This window comes from Cebus imitator, unplaced genomic scaffold (assembly GCF_001604975.1).
Source record: "Cebus imitator isolate Cc_AM_T3 unplaced genomic scaffold, Cebus_imitator-1.0 Scaffold36, whole genome shotgun sequence".
NCBI lineage: Eukaryota > Metazoa > Chordata > Mammalia > Primates > Cebidae > Cebus > Cebus imitator.
This window is the reverse complement of record NW_016107351.1, coordinates 9,599,965-9,605,672: the sequence shown is the minus strand read 5'-3', so window position 1 is coordinate 9,605,672 and position 5,708 is coordinate 9,599,965. Positions and strand designations below refer to the sequence as shown.

At 32.9% G+C, this 5,708-nt stretch overlaps 1 protein-coding gene and 1 non-coding gene across 2 annotated transcripts in view; one reads left to right on the top strand and one right to left on the bottom strand.

The window, feature by feature from the left end:
• The window catches only part of LOC108301579 (eyes shut homolog), a 1,388,593-nt gene that overhangs the window by 586,023 nt on the left and 796,862 nt on the right, over positions 1-5,708 (top strand). The window lies entirely within an intron of this gene.
• Positions 2,021-2,124, bottom strand: LOC119470618. The gene has a single exon (XR_005199557.1). It is a non-coding gene; the product is annotated as a small nucleolar RNA U13 (small nucleolar RNA).

Here is a 5,708-nt window from a genome sequence, read left to right as displayed (position 1 = left end):
ACATATAACATAAAATGTACTAACTTAATTTTTAAGTATGACGTTCTGTAGTGTTAAGTATATTCATAATGTCATGTAGCCAGTCTCCAAAATTTTTTCATCTTGCAAAACTGAAAATCTATACCCATTAAACAGCAATTTCAGCATGCACAGAACTTGAGGACATGATGCTAAGTGAGATAAGCCAGTCACAAAAGACAATTACTGTATGATTCCGCTTATATGACAGTCTGTGTTTTAACGTGATTCTCAGGTGATTCATTTGCTCGCAAGAGCACTAATTTAGAGCACATCTGGGCTCAGCAGGCATGAGCATCATAAAAGGTTAGCAGCGCAATTACTAGATATGTTATTTCTGGTAGTGTAGAAAGAACATGGCTTTTTGAGTTGAAATGGATCTATTTTATAATACTAGTTCTACTGCTTACTAGCCATTTGTTAATGGGAATTTCTTTAGGTTGCCTAAGCCTCATTTTAAAAAATCTATAATATGGTTATAATTAAAACCCATTATAGGTTTTTTTTCATGATAGTTAAAGGAGATGCATGCTGAGCATTTATTGCAGTCCTTCGATACAGTAAGTGTACTTAGTAAATAATTTATTAGTATCGTTATCTGGGTGAAAAATACTATCACCACTGGCCTTTCAAATGTATTCTTTACTATATATTTTATCTGGGTATTATTTTCTGGGTGAAAAATACTATCACCACTGGCCTTCAAATGTATTCTTTACTATACAGCAGGATAATGAGTCCTTGAAGTTTACAAAATCTCGACCTAATAGAAGGAATAATCTCAATATGATTTAAGAGAATATGATTTAAGGGCATGGATATTATGAAAAGCAAAACACTATACAGTTCTGAATAACCTTGAAATCCATCTTTATAAAAGACTAAATACATATACCTTACCAATTACAGAACTTTCCTATTTCTGGCTCTAGAAAGAAAATATCAGTGATCAATTCAGGAATCTATTACAATTATTCAAAGTTATTCAACTTTAATTATCAATAGATTTTAAGTAATATATTTTTCTCCTAATGAAGAATAAACTAATTTGTGTAAATCATTTATCCCTGGAAACAAAAATTTGATAACTATTAGGTATTATATCGACATACTTCAAGGTTAAATGAAAGTTTTGTTCCATTAGACCATATTGTCATAAGCACCAGCCAAAATTTTTATCTTTTCTTTATCCTCATAAATCTGATGCTGGATAATAATTCTTTTGCCAAAGGTTTCCTGAATAATTTTTATGCACCCTAGATATATGCTTACTAGCTTGTTTAATCTTTACATCTATGGTATAGATATTTATTAAACGTCTTATCCTGTGTGACTAAAGCCAATATTTTAGTTAGCCAGAATTGTGCCTGGGATCTCTTACTCAATGATAAAATATATTCCTCAAACATTTAGTGAAAATATGTTCTCATTCACAGTTAGCTCAACTTCTATTTGCTTTATAAATAAAAAAATACATTTGAAAAAAAAATGTTACCCCAGAGGTGGTAGCAATGGAAAGTCAAAAACAAAACAATGGTTAAGAGGGTTAAGAACAAGAAAAGAAAGTTAAAATAACAAAATTGTTAGAAAAACTTAGGAACAACTAAGCACTCATCATGCGATCTCTAAAAAATACTTAGGTGCACTCTGCAAAAGAGATTATGCATTAAATGGAAGTCCAATGAGTAACTTAGAGCAGCTGTAAAAGGCCAAGTTAAATATTACGGTAATACATTTTGAGAGAAAAGCCATATGAATAAAAATATACGTAGGTGATGGGGAGGAAGGCAGCAAATCACACTGCCACGTGTGTTCCTATGCAACAATTTTGCATGTTTTTCACATGTACCCCAAAACCTAAAATACAATAAAATAAATAAATGGGAAAAAAAAATATACGCTCTACTGCCAAAGAAATAGGAATCAACAAAATGGAAGTTTAAACTGCCACTTTTTATTTATTTTTATTTTTTATTTAATTTTAATTTTTATTTTAAGTTCAGGTCTAATGGGTAATGTGCCGGCGTCATAACAAGGTTAAAGGGTGGCACATCTCACGCAAGCGTGTGAACACACAATCATCATGCTCATGAACTACAAAAGGATCAAAACTGTCACGTTTTTAAGAGTCATAATGTATTTATTTATTCATGTGTTAAATTTTACAAAGAGACATATAAACTTAGCTCTGATATATAAACAAATGTATATTGAGGAAAAAAGACTCTTGGACAAAATAATCTATTAAATTAAAACTCATGTAACCTGCTTGACTAAAGAGTTACACTTACATACAAAAAGTTATATTTTTGTGTATGTAAAGAAATAAATGTAAATATATATATATATATATATATATATATATATATATATATTTGTTAATAAGTACAGGTCTTCAGCTAAGGACATTGCATGACATTTACATTATAAGCCAAATGGTAAATGCTATTTATCTTTCTTTTATTAAAATTTCTCTTCTCTTTGTAGAGATCCATATGAATAGTTCCATTCACTTTTCAAACAATTAGGATGTAGCCCTGTGCATTACCCAGATTTGGGGGAGAAAATATAAAGATTAATTTGGAAAAATGGTAGATTTTTTAAATAAAAAAAGCAATGCATATGTTGGTGATATGCAGACATTTCAGAATGTTACAGTTATTTATTTTGGTACTCAAATGCACTGACTCAACTGAAGAGGTTCAGTGTTGAACTCTGTAATAAAGATTACCTATAGTTTTCGTCATAATGTTGTGAAGTTACCATCACTGAATAAATGACTTATTCTGGAGTTCCTGCTGACAGTTAAGGTGAATGATCTCTGTTACACAGTTTATTAGGAAGTTATTTTTTATTTTCCCTTTTTGTTCCCTTTATTTTACTTTCATTTGTTTTCCTGAAGCAGGTAACAGTACGGCAGATAAAATATGTATATTCATACAGATTAATAAATCATTTATCATTAGTTAATACAGTTTTTCTTAAAAATATATGAATAAAAATCCTAGAATTTGTTTTTTCATGATTTTTAACATATTATATAAAAATAAATGCTAAAATTATACTTAATAACATATAGCTGATATATTAGAAAACAAACTTCTTTAAAATTTTTATTCTTATCAGTGAGTTTAATGAAACAATGAATTAAAAATAAAACGAAGCCTCAAAGAAGTTGTAAAATGATTAAAATTATAATACAAGACTTAACTTAGGCTAAGATTAAGATAGTATTTTATATCAATGTTCTTGAATTTTTTCTTTTATTTACTATGCTTTAAGTTCTGGGGTACATGTGCAGATTGTGCAGGTTTGTTATATAGGTGTACATGTGCCCTGTTGGTGGTTTGCTGCATCCATCACCCTGTCATCTACATTAGATATTTCTCCTAATGCTATCCCTCCCATGTTCCCCCACCCCCTGCTATTCCTCTCCTATCCCCCCAACCAGGACCTGGTGTGTGATGTTCTACTCCCTGTGTTCATAGGTTCTCATTGTTCAATACCCACTATGTGGTGTTTGGTTTTCTGTCTTGTGTCAGTTTGCTGAGAATGATGGTTTTCTGTGTCATCCATGTCCCTGCAAAGGACATGAACTCATCCTTTTTTATGGCTAAATAGTATTTCATGGTGTATATGTGCCACATTTTTTTAATCCAGTCTATCATTTATGGGCATTTGGGTTGGTTCCAAGTCTTTGCTATTGTGAACACTGCCACAATAAACATATGTGTGCATGTGTCTTTATAATAGAATGATTTATAATCCTTTGGGTATATACTCACTAATGGGATTGCTGGATCAAATGGTATTTCTATTTCTAGATCCTTGAGGAATCGCCACACTGTCTTCCACAATGGTTGAATTAATTTACACTCCCACCAACAGTGTAGAAGTGTTCCTGTTTCCCCACATCCTCTCCAACATCTGTTGTCTCCAGATTTTTTAATGATCACCATTCTAATTTGCATGAGATGGTATCTCAATGTGGTTTTTATTTGCATTTCTCTAATGACCAATGATGATGAGTATTTTTTCGTGTTTGTTGGCTGCATAAGTGTCTTCTTTTGAAAAGTACCTGTTCATATCCTTTGCCCACATTTGGATGAGTTGTTTTTTTCTTGTAAATTTGTTTAAGCTCTCCATAGATTTTGGATATTACCCCTTTGTCAGATTGATAGATAGCAAAATTTTTTCCCATTCTCTTGGTTGCTGCTTCACTCTATTGATAGTTGCTGTTACTATGCAGAAGCTCTTAAGTTTAATTAGACCCCATTTGTCTATCTTGGCTTTTGTTGCCATTGCTTTTGGTGTTTTAGTCATGAAGTCTTTGCCCATGCCTATGTCCTTAATAGCATTGCATAAGTTTTCTTCTAGAGGTTTTATGGTGTTTCTTCTAAAGTTTTAGGCCTCCTATTTAAATCTTTAATTCATCTAAAGTTAACTTTTGTATAAGGTGTAAGAAAGGGGTCCAGTTTCAGCTTTCTGCATATGGCTGGCCAGTTTTCCCAATACCATTTATTAAATAGGGAATCCTTCCCCCATTGCTTTTTTTTGCCTGATTTGTCAAAGATCAGGAAGAATTTGAATTCCTTAATAGACCAGTAACAAGATCAGAAGCGCAGAGAGCAAGTAATAGCTTACCACCCAAAAAAAGTCCAGGACCAGACATGTTCACAGACTAATTCTACCAGAGGTATAAAGAGGAGCTAGTATCATTCCTTCTGAAACTATTCCAAACAATACAAAAAGAGAGAATCCTCCCTAACTCATTTAATAAGACCAGTATCATCCTGATACCAAATCCTGGCAGAGACACACACACACACAAAATTCAGGCCTATATCCATGATGAACATTGATGTGAAATTCTTCAATAAAATACTGGCAAACTAAATCCAACAGTACATCAAAAAGCTTATCCATCACGATCAAGTCGGCTTCATCCCAGGGATGCAAGGCTGGTTCAACATCGACAAATCTATAAACATAATCTGTCACATAAACAGAACCAAAGACAAAAACCACATGATTATCTCAATAGATGCAGAGAAGGCCTTTGACAAAATTCAACAGTGCTTTCTGCCAAAAACTCTCAATAAACTAGGTATCGACGGATCAAAATAATAAGAGCTATTTATGACAAACCCGCAGCCAATATCATACAGAATGTGCAGAAACTGGAAGCATTCCCTTTGAAAACTGTTACAAGGGTGCCCTCTCTTACCACTCCTATTCAACATACTATTGGAAGTTCTGGCTAGGGCCCTCAGGCAAGAGAAAGAAAAAAAGGATATTCGAATATTAAAAGAGGATGTCAAATTGTCCCTATTTGCAGGTGACATGATTGCATATTTAGAAAACCCCATTGTCTCAGCCCAAAATCTCCTTAAGCTAATAAGCAACTTCAGCAAAGTCTTGGGATACAAAATCAATATGCTGAAATACCAAGCATCCCTATATACCAATAATAGACAAATAGCCAAATCATGAGTGCACTCCCATTCACAGTTTGCTACAAAGAGAATAAAATACCTAGGAATACAACTAACAAAAAATGTGAAGGACCTCTTGATGGAGAACTGCAAACCACTGCTCAAGGAAATGAGAGGAAAGAAATAGATGGAAAAACTATGGTCATGGTTAAGAAGAATCAATATTGTGAAAATGGCCCTACTGCCCAAAGTAAT